The sequence below is a fragment of the Stenella coeruleoalba genome, assembly GCF_951394435.1.
Source record: "Stenella coeruleoalba genome assembly, chromosome: 1".
Taxonomy (NCBI): Eukaryota; Metazoa; Chordata; class Mammalia; order Artiodactyla; family Delphinidae; genus Stenella; species Stenella coeruleoalba.
In genome coordinates, this window is record NC_137169.1 from 122613503 (window position 1) to 122628602 (window position 15100).

General features: G+C 43.7%; 1 long non-coding RNA gene across 27 annotated transcripts in view; it reads right to left on the bottom strand.

The window, feature by feature from the left end:
* LOC307186525 overlaps window positions 1-15100 on the bottom strand; it is a 2785769-nt gene that overhangs the window by 1619874 nt on the left and 1150795 nt on the right. The window contains exon 1 of one of the 27 annotated variants that reach the window (XR_013828385.1): window positions 8785-8844. The exons of 25 other annotated variants lie outside the window; for them this stretch is intronic. This is a non-coding gene — a long non-coding RNA (uncharacterized lncRNA). Of the gene's footprint in view, window positions 1-5629; window positions 5661-8784; window positions 8845-15100 lie in introns of those variants that run through there. One more of the 27 variants, XR_013828353.1, reaches the window with a different exon arrangement.

Sequence of the window (15100 nt, forward strand, 5' to 3'; positions counted from 1 at the left end):
TCCCGACTTGGAGAGTCAGTCCCTTTAACCTCCTGTTTGGCCCAGTTTGCAATTTCTGCGGAAGATGGACAGGAATAGCAAGAACCAATGAGAGGCTAGCTGGAGGTGTCTGGACGGACAAATTTAACTCTCATTTCCCACCAGGAAGAGGAATTAACCAAAGGCTCAGCTTGCCGGGCCGGAACCAGATTAGGGCCTGAAGCCATCCTACGGTGTTGCGGCCAGGTCACAAGAAAGCGAGTTGAAGAAAGGAGCTCAGGGGCACTGTAATTCACAAAACTGCAGAGTTATAAATGACAGCTATCATCCAAAAATAGACTGAAGTAAGGCTGCCAAGAGGACTTGAAAGCGGGGCAGAATTGCAGGAAACCGATTTCAGGAGGTAGACTGGAATTGCATTGAAAGCATAGGAAAAGAGGCAGAACGTCCACAATGATGCACTTGGCCAAAAAGGGTGTATGCGTTTTTTCCTGAATATATTCAGGAAAAAACGCATACACCCTTTTTGGCCAACCAAGCAAGCTTGCAAAGGAAATCTGCACTACAATGAAGTCTCACTTCCCCCCGGTCAAAAGGGCCATCTGAAAAAAGTGTAAAATCCAGAAAGGCAACAGGCCATTGAGAACTGGGAGCCTTGTTATGCTGATGGGCGGGATGTAAATTGCCAACAGACACTTGGGAGAAGTGTATGGTGTTTCCTGAAACATCTAAAAAACAAAGCAACAGAGCCTAGGGCACTTCCACTTATGGTCCTATAGCTTAGGGAAATTAAAATCAAAAAGACACAGCCACCCCAAAGTTTGGAACGGCTCTGTTTACAAGAACCTCGTTTACAGTACAAGTTCAACATCGCAGAATGTGAAAAATGGATAAAGAACTTGTGGTATTTACTTACAAAGCAATATCACTCAGCAATGAAATCTATGTTATCAGGCCCTTAGCAGCACAATGAGTGGATTCAGGTATGATGATTCTAACTGAAATAAGTCACACAGAAAAAGAAATATCATAAGATATCAGTAATACACGGAATGTAAACTTGGCTACACAGGAACTGAATTACAGAACAGAACAGGGTCTCAAATTTAGAAAACCAACTTATGCTTGCTTAAGGGTAAAGGTGAGTTGGGGTGCTGCATAAAACCAGAGATTGAAATGAGCACAGATAAAGTTCCTTAAGCGAAATATGGAATAGACAAGAGCTACTCCTTGCTCAATGAAATGGACTCAACACCGCATATTAAACGCCTAAGAATGTACCTGACTAGTAAGTATCTTAAAACCTATGGATTGCTATGTCTCTGAAAGAGAATCAAGCATGTGTACAGGGGCATAAACGCAGCAGTGATAGGATTGGAGAGGTTCGGTGAGCAAATGAAGACCCTTTGCAGTCATATTGCATGGTACCCATTCCACGGGTTTCAACTACCAAGGTTTAAGGTATTCTTCCTTCAGCTAAAACATGCATGTAGAACCTAGAGTATGATCAACCATGTGATCGGGAGACGTGTTCAAATATGTCTCAGTTTTCGTACCCTGGTACTCGGGTGCAACATTCCAGACGCTTTACTAACACTCTCCCCACTTGGAGAGTCAGCACCTTTAACCTCCTGTTTGGCCCAGTTTGCAATTTCTGTGGAAGATGAACAGGAATAGCGAGAACCAATGAGAGACTAGCTGGAGGTGTCTGGATGGGGAAATTTAACTCTCATTTCCCACCAGGAAGAGGAATTAACCAAAGGCTCAGCGTGCCGTGCCAGAACCAGATTAGGGCCTGAAGACATCCTGCGGTGTTGCGGCCAGTTCACAAGAAAGCGAGGTGAAGAAAGGAGCTCAGGGGCACTGTAATTCACAAACCTGCAGAGTTATAAATGACAGCTATCGTCCAAAAATAGACTGAAGTAAGGCTGCCAAGAGGACTTGAAAGCGGGGCAGAATTGCAGGAAACCGATTTCAGGAGGTAGACTGGAATTGCATTGAAAGCATAGGAAAAGAGGCAGAACGTCCACAATGATGCACTTGGCCAAAAAGGGCGTATGCGTTTTTTCCTGAATATATTCAGGAAAAAACGCATACGCCCTTTTTGGCCAACCAAGCAAGCTTGCAAAGGAAATCTGCACTACAATGAAGTCTCACTTCCCCCCGGTCAAAAGGGCCATCTGAAAAAAGTGTATAATCCAGAAAGGCAGGACAGGCCATGGAGAACTGGGAGCCTTGTTATGCTGATGGGCGGGATGTAAATTGCCAACAGACACTCGGGAGGAGTGTATGGTGTTTCCTGAAACATCTAAAAAACAAAGCAACAGAGCGTAGGGCACTGCCACTTATGGTCCTATAGCTTAGGGAAATTAAAATCAAAAAGACACAGCCACCCCAAAGTTTGGGACGCCTCTGTTTACAAGAACCTCGTTTACAGTACAAGTTCAACATCGCAGAAAGTGAAAAATGGATAAAGAAGTTGTGGTATTTAATTACAAAGCAATATCACTCAGCAATGAAATCTATGTCATCAGGCCCTTAGCAGCACAATGAGTGGATTCAGGTATGATGATTCTAACTGAAATAAGTCACACAGAAAAAGAAACATCATAAGATATCAGTAATACACGGAATGGAAACTTGGCTACACAGGAACTGAATTACAGAACAGAACAGGGTCTCAAATTTAGAAAACCAACTTATGCTTGCTTAAGGGGAAAGGTGAGTTGGGGTGCTGCATAAAACCAGAGATTGAAATGAGCACAGATAAAGTTCCTTAAGCCAAATATGGAATAGACAAGAGCTACTCCTTGCTCAACGAAATGGACTCAACACCGCATATTAAACGCCTAAGAATGTACCTGACTAGTAAGTATCTTAAAACCTATGGATTGCTATGTCTCCGAAAGAGAATCCAGCATGTGTACAGGGGCATAAATGCAGCAGTGATAGGATTGCAGAGGTTCGGTGAGCAAATGAAGACCCTTTAAAGTCATATTGCATGGTACCCATTCCACGGGTTTCAACTACCCAGGTTTAAGGTATTCTTCCTTCAGCTAAAACATGCATGTGGAACCCAGAGTATGATCAACCATGTGATCGGGAGACGTGTTCAAATATGTCTCAGTTTTCGTACCCTGGTACTCGGGTGCAACATTCCAGACGCTTTACTAACACTCTCCCCACTTGGAGAGTCAGTCCCTTTAACCTCCTGTTTGGCCCAGTTTGCAATTTCTGTGGAAGATGAACAGGAATAGCGAGAAACGATGAGAGACTAGCTGGAGGTGTCTGGTTGGGCAAATTTAACTCTCAATTCCCTCCAGGAAGAGGAATTAACCAAAGGCTCAGCGTGCTGTGCCAGAACCAGATTAGGGTCTGAAGACATCCTGCGGTGTTGTGGCCAGTTCACAAGAAAGCGAGTTGAAGAAAGGAGCTCCGGGGCACTGTAATTCACAAACCTGCAGAGTTATAAATGACAGCTATCGTCCAAAAATAGACTGAAGTAAGGCTGCCAAGAGGACTTGAAAGCGGGGCAGAATTGCAGGAAACCGATTTCAGGAGGTAGACTGGAATTGCATTGTAAGCATAGGAAAAGAGGCAGAACGTCCACAATGATGCACTTGGCCATAAAGGGCGTATGCGTTTTTTCCTGAATATATTCAGGAAAAAACGCATACGCCCTTTTTGGCCAACCAAGCAAGCTTGCAAAGGAAATCTGCACTACAATGAAGTCTCACTTCCCCCCGGTCAAAAGGGCCATCTGAAAAAAGTGTAAAATCCAGAAAGGCAACAGGCCATTGAGAACTGGGAGCCTTGTTATGCTGATGGGCGGGATGTAAATTGCCAACAACCACTCGGGAGAAGTGTATGGTGTTTCCTGAAACATCTAAAAAACAAAGCAACAGAGCCTAGGGCACTTCCACTTATGGTCCTATAGAATAGGGAAATTAAAATCAAAAAGACACAGCCACCCCAAAGTTTGGGACGCCTCTGTTTACAAGAACATCATTTACCGTACAAGTTCAATATCACAGAAAGTGAAAAATGGATAAAGAACTTGTGGTATTTACGTACAATGCAGTATCACTCAGCAATGAAATCTATGTCATCAGGCCCGTAGCAGCATAATGAGTGGATTCAGGTATGATGATTCTAACTGAAATAAGTCACACAGAAAAAGAAACATCATAAGATATCAGTAATACACGGAATGTAAACTTGGCTACACAGGAACTGCATTCCAAAACAGAACAGGGTCTCAAATTTAGAAAACCAACTTATGCTTGCTTAAGGGGAAAGGTGAGTTGGGGTGCTGCATAAAACCAGAGATCGAAATGAGCACAAAGTGCCTTAAGCCAAATATGGAATAGACAAGTGCTACTCCTTGCTCAATGAAATGGACTCAACACCGCATATTAAATGCCTAAGGATGTACCTGACTAGTAAGTATCTTAAAACCTATGGATTCCTATGTCTCCGAAAGAGAATCAAGCATGTGTACAGGGGCATAAACGCAGCAGTGAAAGGATTGGAGAGGTTCGGTGAGCAAATGAAGACCCTTTGAAGTCATATTGCATGGTACCCATTCCACGGGTCTCAGCTCTCCAGGTTTAAGGTATTCTTCCTTCAGCTAAAACATGCATGTGGAACCCAGAGTATGATCAACCATGTGATCGGGAGACGTGTTCAAATATGTCTCAGTTTTCGTACCCTGGTACTCGGGTGCAACATTCCAGACGCTTTACTAACACTCTCCCGACTTGGAGAGTCAGTGCCTTTAACCTCCTGTTTGGCCCAGTTTGCAATTACTGCGGAAGTTGAACAGGAATAGCGAGAACCAATGAGAGACTAGCTGGAGGTTTCTGGACGGGCAAATTTAACTCTCATTTCCCACCAGGAAGAGGAAATAACCAAGGGCTCAGCGTGCCGTGCCGGAACCAGATTAGGGCCTGAAGCCATCCTGTGGTGTTGCGGCCAGGTCACAAGAAAGCGAGTTGAAGAAAGGAGTTCAGGGACACTGTAATTCACAAACCTGTAGAGTTATAAATGACAGCTATCGTCCAAAAATACACTGAAGTAAGGCTGCCAAGAGGACTTGAAAGCGGGGCAGAATTGCAGGAAACCGATTTCAGGAGGTAGACTGGAATTACATTGAAAGCATAGGAAAAGAGGCAGAACGTCCACAGTGATGCACTTGGCCAAAAAGGGCGTATGCGTTTTTTCCTGAATATATTCAGGAAAAAAAGCATACGCACTTTTTGGCCAACCAAGCAAGCTTGCAAAGGAAATCTGCAGTACAATGAAGTCTCACTTCCCCCCGGTCAAAAGGGCCATCTGAAAAAAGTGTAAAATCCAGAAAGGCAGGACAGGCCATGGAGAACTGGGAACCTTGTTATGCTGAAGGGCGGGATGTAAATTGCCAACAGACACTCGGGAGAAGTGTATGGTGTTTCCTGAAACATCGAAAAAACAAAGCAACAGAGCCTAGGGCACTTCCACTTATGGTCCTATAGCTTAGGGAAATTAAAATCAAAAAGACACAGCCACCCCAAAGTTTGGAACGGCTCTGTTTACAAGAAACTCGTTTTCAGTACAAGTTCAACATCTAAGAAAGTGAAAAATGGATAAAGAAGTTGTGGTATTTACTTACAAAACAATATCACTCAGCAATGAAATCTATGTCACCAGGCCCTTAGCAGCACAATGAGTGGATTCAGGTATGATGATTCTAACTGAAATAAGTCACACAGAAAAAGAAACATCATAAGATATCAGTAATACACGGAATGTAAACTTGGCTACACAGGAACTGAATTACAGAACAGAACAGGGACTCAAATTTAGAAAACCAACTTATGCTTGCTTAAGTGTAAAGGTGAGTAGAGGTGCTGCATAAAACCAGAGATTGAAATGAGCACAGATAAAGTTCCTTAAGCCAAATATGGAATAGACAAGAGCTACTCCTTGCTCAACGAAATGGACTCAACACCCCATATTAAACGCCTAAGAATGTACCTGACTAGTAATTATCTTAAAAGCTATGGATTGCTATGTCTCCGAAAGAGAATCCAGCATGTGTACAGGGGCATAAATGCAGCAGTGATAGGATTGCAGAGGTTCGGTGAGCAAATGAAGACCCTTTAAAGTCATATTGCATGGTACCCATTCCACGGGTTTCAACTACCCAGGTTTAAGGTATTCTTCCTTCAGCTAAAACATGCATGTGGAACCCAGAGTATGATCAACCATGTGATCGGGAGACGTGTTCAAATATGTCTCAGTTTTCGTACCCTGGTACTCGGGTGCAACATTCCAGACGCTTTACTAACACTCTCCCGACTTGGAGAGTCAGTCCCTTTAACCTCCTGTTTGGTCCAGTTTGCAATTTCTGCGGAAAATGAACAGGAATAGCGAGAACCAATGAGAGACTAGCTGGAGGTGTCTAAACGGGCAAATTTAACTATCATTTCCCACAAGGAAGAGGAATTAAGCAAAGGCTCAGCGTGCCGTGCCGGAACCAGATTAGGGCCTGAAGCCATCCTGCGGTGTTGCGGCCAGGTCACAAGAAAGCGAGTTGAAGAAAGGAGGTCTGGGGCACTGTAATTCACAAACCTGCAGAGTTATAAATGACAGCTATCGTCCAAAAATAGACTGAAGTAAGGCTGCCAAGAGGACTTGAATGCGGGGCAGAATTGCAGGAAACCGATTTCAGGAGGTAGACTGGAATTGCATTGAAAGCATAGGAAAAGAGGCAGAACGTCCACAATGATGCACTTGGCCAAAAAGGGCGTATGCGTTTTTTCCTGAATATATTCAGGAAAAAACACATACGCCCTTTTTGGCCAACCACGCAAACTTGCAAAGGAAATCTGCACTACAATGAAGTCTCACTTCCCCCCGGTCAAAAGGGCCATCTGAAAAAAGTGTAAACTCCAGAAAGGCAGGACAGGACATGGAGAACTGGGAGCCTTGTTATGCTGATGGGCGGGATGTAAATTGCCAAAAGACACTCGGGAGAAGTGTATGGTGTTTCCTGAAACATCTAAAAAACAAAGCAACAGAGCCTAGGGCACTTCCACTTATGGTCCTATAGCTTAGGGAAATTAAAATCAAAAAGACACAGCCACGCCAAAGTTTGGGACGCCTCTGTTTACAAGAACATCGTTTACCGTACAAGTTCAATATCACAGAAAGTGAAAAATGGATAAAGAACTTGTGGTATTTACGTACAATGCAGTATCACTCAGCAATGAAATCTATGTCATCAGGCCCGTAGCAGCATAATGAGTGGATTCAGGTATGATGATTCTAACTGAAATAAGTCACACAGAAAAAGAAACATCATAAGATATCAGTAATACACGGAATGTAAACTTGGCTACACAGGAACTGCATTCCAAAACAGAACAGGGACTCAAATTTAGAAAACCAACTTATGCTTGCTTAAGGGGAAAGGTGAGTTGCAGTGCTGCATAAAACCAGAGATCAAAATGAGCACAAAGTTCCTTAAGCCAAATATGGAATAGAAAAGTGCTACTCCTTGCTCAATGAAATGGACTCAACACCGCATATTAAATGCCTAAGGATGTACCTGACTAGTAAGTATCTTAAAACCTATGGATTGCTATGTCTCCGAAAGAGAATCAAGCATGTGTACAGGGGCATAAACGCAGCAGTGATAGGATTGGAGAGGTTCGGTGAGCAAATGAAGACCCTTTGAAGTCATATTGCATGGTACCCATTCTACGGGTTTCAACTACCCAGGTTTAAGGTATTCTTCCTTCAGCTAAAACATGCATGTGGAACCCAGAGTATGATCAACCATGTGATCGGGAGACGTGTTCAAATATGTCTCAGTTTTCCTCCCCTGGTACTCGGGTGCAACATTCCAGACGCTTTACTAACACTCTCCCCACTTGGAGAGTCAGCGACTTTAACCTCCTGTTTGGCCCAGTATGCAATTTCTGCAGTAGATGAACAGGAATAGGGAGAACCAATGAGAGACTAGCTGGAGGTGTCTGGACGGGCAAATTTAACTCTCATTTCCCACCAGGAAGAGGAAATAACCAAAGGCTCAGCGTGCCATGCCGGAACCAGATTAGGGCCTGAAGCCATCCTGCGGTGTTGCGGCCAGCTCAAAAGAAAGTGAGTTGAAGAAAGGAGTTCAGGGGCACTGTAATTCACAAACCTGCAGAGTTATAAATGACAGCTATCGTCCAAAAATAGACTGAAGTAAGGCTGCCAAGAGGACTTGAAAGCGGGGCAGAATTGCAGGAAACCGATTTCAGGAGGTAGACTGGAATTGCATTGAAAGCATAGGAAAAGAGGCAGAACGTCCACAATGATGCACTTGGCCAAAAAGGGCGTATGCGTTTTTTCCTGAATATATTCAGGAAAAAACGCATACGCCCTTTTTGGCCAACCAAGCAAGCTTGCAAAGGAAATCTGCACTACAATGAAGTCTCACTTCCCCCCGGTCAAAAGGGCCATCTTAAAAAAGTGTAAAATCCAGAAAGGCAGGACAGGACATGGAGAACTGGGAGCCTTGTTATGCTGATGGGCGGGATGTAAATTGTCAACAGACACTCGGGAGAAGTGTATGGTGTTTCCTGAAACATCTAAAAAAAAAAGCAACAGAGCCTAGGGCACTTCCACTTATGGTCCTATAGCTTAGGGAAATTAAAATCAAAAAGACACAGCCACCCCAAAGTTTGGAACGGCTCTGTTTACAAGAACCTCGTTTACAGTACAATTCAACATCTCAGAAAGTGAAAAATGGATAAAGAAGTTGTGGTATTTACTTACAAAGCAGTATCACTCAGCAATGAAATCTATGTCATCAGGCCCGTAGCAGCACAATGAGTGGATTCAGGTATGATGATTCTAACTGAAATAAGTCACACAGAAAAAGAAACATCATAAGATACCAGTAATACACGGAATGTAAACTTGGCTACACAGGAACTGAATTACAGAACAGAACAGGGTCTCAAATTTAGAAAACCAACTTATGCTTGCTTAAGGGTAAAGGTGAGTAGGGGTGCTGCATAAAACCAGAGATTGAAATGAGCACAGATAAAGTTCCTTAAGCCAAATATGGAATAGACAAGAGCTACTCCTTGCTCAACGAAATGGACTCAACACCGCATATTAAACGCCTAAGAATGTACCTGACTAGTAAGTATCTTAAAACCTATGGAATGCTATGTCTCCAAAAGAGAATCAAGCATGTGTACAGGGGCATAAACGCAGCAGTGATAGGATTGGAGAGGTTCGGTGAGCAAATGAAAACCCTTTGAAGTCATATTGCATGGTACCCATTCCACGGGTCTCAGCTCTCCAGGTTTAAGGTATTCTTCCTTCAGCTAAAACATGCATGTGGAACCCAGAGTATGATCAACCGTGTGATCGGGAGACGTGTTCAAATATGTCTCAGTTTTCGTCCCCTGGTACTCGGGTGCAACATTCCAGACGCTTTACTAACGCTCTCCCGACTTGGAGAGTCAGCGCCTTTAACCTCCTGTTTGGCCCAGTTTGCAATTACTGCGGAAGTTGAACAGGAATAGCGAGAACCAATGAGAGACTAGCTGGAGGTGTCTGGACGGGCAAATTTAACTCTCATTTCCCACCAGGAAGAGGAATTAACCAAAGGCTCAGCGTGCCGTCCCGGAACCAGATTAGGGCCTGAAGCCATCCTACGGTATTGCGGCCAGGTCACAAGAAAGCGAGTTGAAGAAAGGAGCTCAGGGGCACTGTAATTCACAAACCTGCAGAGTTATAAATGACAGCTATGGTCCAATAATAGACTGAAGTAAGGCTGCCAAGAGGACTTGAAAGCAGGGCAGAATTGCAAAAAACCGATTTCAGGAGGTAGACTGGAATTGCATTGAAAGCATAGGAAAAGAGGCAGAACGTCCACAATGATGCACTTGGCCAAAAAGGGCGTATGCGTTTTTTCCTGAATATATTCAGGAAAAAACGCATACGCCCTTTTTGGCCAACCAAGCAAGCTTGCAAAGGAAATCTGCACTACAAAGAAGTCTCACTTCCCCTCGGTCAAAAGGGCCATCTGAAAAAGGTGTAAAATCCAGAAAGGCAGGACAGGCCAAGGAGAACTGGGAGCCTTGTTATGCTGATGGGCGGGATGTAAATTGCCAACAGACACTCGGGAGAAGTGTATGGTGTTTCCTGAAACATCTAAAAAACAAAGCAACAGAGCCTAGGGCACTTCCACTTATGGTCCTATTGCTTAGGGAAATTAAAATCAAAAAGACACAGCCACCCCAAAGTTTGGAACGGCTCTGTTTACAAGAACCTCGTTTACAGTACAATTCAACATCTCAGAAAGTGAAAAATGGATAAAGAAGATGTGGTATTTACTTACAAAGCAATATCACTCAGCAATGAAATCTATGTCATCACGCCCTTAGCAGCACAATGAGTGGATTCAGGTATGATGATTCTAACTGAAATAAGTCACACAGAAAAAGAAACATCATAAGATATCAGTAATACACGGAATGTAAACTTGGCTACACAGGAACTGAATTACAGAACAGAACAGGGACTCAAATTTAGAAAACCAACTTATGCTTGCTTAAGCGTAAATGTGAGTAGGGGTGCTGCATAAAACCAGAGATTGAAATGAGCACAGATAAAGTTCCTTAAGCCAAATATGGAATAGACAAGAGCTACTCCTTGCTCAACGAAATGGACTCAACACCGCATATTAAACGCCTAAGAATGTACCTGACTAGTAAGTATCTTAAAACCTATGGATTGCTATGTCTCCAAAAGAGAATCAAGCGTGTGTACAGGGGCATAAACGCAGCAGTGATAGGATTGGAGAGGTTCGGTGAGCAAATGAAAACCCTTTGAAGTCATATTGCATGGTACCCATTCCACGGGTCTCAGCTCTCCAGGTTTAAGGTATTCTTCCTTCAGCTAAAACATGCATGTGGAACCCAGAGTATGATCAACCGTGTGATCGGGAGACGTGTTCAAATATGTCTCAGTTTTCGTTCCCTGGTACTCGGGTGCAACATTCCACACGCTTTACTAACGCTCTCCCGACTTGGAGAGTCAGCGTCTTTAACCTCCTGTTTGGCCCAGTTTGCAATTACTGCGGAAGTTGAACAGGAATAGCGAGAACCAATGAGAGACTAGCTGGAGGTGTCTGGACGGGCAAATTTAACTCTCATTTCCCACCAGGAAGAGGAATTAACCAAAGGCTCAGCGTGCCGGGCCGGAACCAGATTAGGGCCTGAAACCATCCTACGGTGTTGCGGCCAGGTCACAAGAAAGCGAGTTGAAGAAAGGAGCTCAGGGGCACTGTAATTCACAAACCTGCAGAGTTATAAATGACAGCTATCGTCCAAAAATAGACTGAAGTAAGGCTGCCAAGAGGACTTGAAAGCGGGGCAGAATTGCAGGAAACCGATTTCAGGAGGTAGACTGGAATTGCATTGAAAGCATAGGAAAAGAGGCAGAACGTCCACAATGATGCACTTGGCCAAAAAGGGCGTATGCGTTTTTTCCTGAATATATTCAGGAAAAAACGCATACGCCCTTTTTGGCCAACCAAGCAAACTTGCAAAGGAAATCTGCACTACAATGAAGTCTCACTTCCCCCCGGTCAAAAGGGCCATCTGAAAAAAGTGTAAAATCCAGAAAGGCAGGACAGGCCATGGAGAATTGGGAGCCTTGTTATGCTGATGGGCGGGATGTAAATTGCCAAAAGACACTCGGGAGAAGTGTATGGTGTTTCCTGAAACATCTAAAAAACAAAGCAACAGAGCCTAGGGCACTTCCACTTATGGTCCTATAGCTTAGGGAAATTAAAATCAAAAAGACACAGCCACCCCAAAGTTTGGGACGCCTCTGTTTACAAGAACATCGTTTACCGTACAAGTTCAATATCACAGAAAGTGAAAAATGGATAAAGAACTTGTGGTATTTACGTACAATTCAGTATCACTCAGCAATGAAATTTTTGTCATCAGGCCCGTAGCAGCATAATGAGTGGATTCAGGTACGATGATTCTAACTGAAATAAGTCACACAGAAAAAGAAACATCATAAGATATCAGTAATACACGGAATGTAAACTTGGCTACACAGGAACTGAATTACAGAACAGAACAGGGTCTCAAATTTAGAAAACCAACTTATGCTTGCTTAAGGGTAAAGGTGAGTTGGGGTGCTGCATAAAACCAGAGATCGAAATGAGCACAAAGTTCCTTAAGCCAAATATGGAATAGACAAGTGCTACTCCTTGCTCAATGAAATGGACTCAATACCGCATATTAAATGCCTAAGGATGTACCTGACTAGTAAGTATCTTAAAACCTATGGATTGCTATGTCTCCGAAAGAGAATCAAGCATGTGTACAGGGGCATAAGCGCAGCAGTGATAGGACTGGAGAGGTTCGGTGAGCAAATGAAGACCCTTTGAAGTCATATTGCATGGTACCCATTCCACGGGTCTCAGCTCTCCAGGTTTAAGGTATTCTTCCTTCAGCTAAAACATGCATGTGGAACCCAGAGTATGATCAACCATGTGATCGGGAGACGTGTTCAAATATGTCTCAGTTTTCGTACCCTGGTACTCGGGTGCAACATTCCAGACGCTTTACTAACACTCTCCCGACTTGGAGAGTCAGTCCCTTTAAACTCCTGTTTGGCCCAGTTTGCAATTTCTGCGGAAAATGAACAGGAATAGCGAGAACCAATGAGAGACTAGCTGGAGGTGTCTGGACGGGCAAATTTAACTATCATTTCCCACCAGGAAGAGGAATTAACCAAAGGCTCAGCGTGCCGTGCCGGAACCAGATTAGGGCCTGAAGCCATCCTGCAGTGTTGCGGCCAGCTCAAAAGAAACCGAGTTGAAGAAAGGAGCTCAGGGGCACTGTAACTCACAAACCTGCAGAGTTATAAATGACAGCTATCGTCCAAAACTAGACTGAAGTAAGGCTGCCAAGAGGACTTGAAAGCGGGGCAGAATTGCAGGAAACCGATTTCAGGAGGTAGACTGGAATTGCATTGAAAGCATAGGAAAAGAGGCAGAACGTCCACAATGATGCACTTGGCCAAAAAGGGCGTATGCGTTTTTTCCTGAATATATTCAGGAAAAAACGCATACGCCCTTTTTGGCCAACCAAGCAAGCTTGCAAAGGAAATCTGCACTACAATGAAGTCTCACTTCCCCCCGGTCAAAAGGGCCATCTGAAAAAAGTGTAAAATCCAGAAAGGCAGGACAGGACATGGAAAACTGGGAGCCTTGTTATGCTGATGGGCGGGATGTAAATTGCCAACAGACACTTGGGAGAAGTGTATGGTGTTTCCTGAAACATCTAAAAAACAAAGCAACAGAGCCTAGGGCACTTCCACTTATGGTCCTGTAGCTTAGGGAAATTAAAATCAAAAAGACACAGCCACCCCAAAGTTTGGAACGGCTCTGTTTACAAGAACCTCGTGTACAGTACAATTCAACATCTCAGAAAGTGAAAAATGGATAAAGAAGATGTGGTATTTACTTACAAAGCAATATCACTCAGCAATGAAATCTATGTCATCAGGCCCTTAGCAGCACAATGAGTGGATTCAGGTATGATGATTCTAACTGAAATAAGTCACACAGAAAAAGAAACATCATAAGATATCACTAATACACGGAATGTAAACTTGGCTACACAGGAACTGAATTACAGAACAGAACAGGGTCTCAAATTTAGAAAACCAACTTATGCTTGCTCAAGGGGAAAGGTGAGTTGGGGTGCTGCATAAAACCAGAGATTGAAATGAGCACAGATAAAGTTCCTTAAGCCAAATATGGAATAGACAAGAGCTACTCCTTGCTCAACGAAATGGACTCAACACCGCATATTAAACGCCTAAGAATGTACCTGACTAGTAAGTATCTTAAAACCTATGGTTTGCTATGTCTCCAAAAGAGAATCAAGCGTGTGTACAGGGGCATAAACGCAGCAGTGATAGGATTGGAGAGGTTCGGTGAGCAAATGAAAACCCTTTGAAGTCATATTGCATGGTACCCATTCCACGGGTCTCAGCTCTCCAGGTTTAAGGTATTCTTCCTTCAGCTAAAACATGCATGTGGAACCCAGAGTATGATCAACCGTGTGATCGGGAGACGTGTTCAAATATGTCTCAGTTTTCGTCCCCTGGTACTCGGGTGCAACATTCTAGACTCTTTACTAACGCTCTCCCGACTTGGAGAGTCAGTGCCTTTAACCTCCTGTTTGGCCCAGTTTGCAATTACTGCGGAAGTTGAACAGGAATAGGGAGAACCAATGAGAGACTAGCTGGAGGTGTCTGGACGGGCAAATTTAACTCTTATTTCCCACCAGGAAGAGGAAATAACCAAAGGCTCAGCGTGCCGTGCCGGAACCAGATTAGGGCCTGAAGCCATCCTGCGGTGTTGCGGCCAGGTCACAAGAAAGCGAGTTGAAGAAAGGAGCTCAGGGGCACTGTAATTCACAAACCTGCAGAGTTATAAATGACAGCTATCGTCCAATAATAGACTGAAGTAAGGCTGCCAAGAGGACTTGAAAGCAGGGCAGAATTGCAGGAAACCGATTTCAGGAGGTAGACTGGAATTGCATTGAAAGCATAGGAAAAGAGGCAGAACGTCCACAATGATGCACTTGGCCAAAAAGGGCGTATGCGTTTTTTCCTGAATATATTCAGGAAAAAACGCATACGCCCTTTTTGGCCAACCAAGAAAGTTTGCAAAGGAAATCTGCATTACAAAGAAGTCTCACTTCCCCCCGGTTAAAAGGGCCATCTGAAAAAGGTGTAAAATCCAGAAAGGCAGGACAGGCCATGGAGAACTGGGAGCCTTGTTATGCTGATGGGCGGGATGTAAATTGCCAACAGACAGTCGGGAGAACTGTATGGTGTCTCCTGAAACATCTAAAAAACAAAGCAACAGAGCCTAGGGCACTTCCACTTATGGTCCTATAGCTTAGGGAAATTAAAATAAAAAAGACACAGCCACCCCAAAGTTTGGGACGCCTCTGTTTACAAGAACCTCATTTACCGTAAAAGTTCAATATCACAGAAAGTGAAAAATGGATAAAGAACTTGTGGTACTTACGTACAA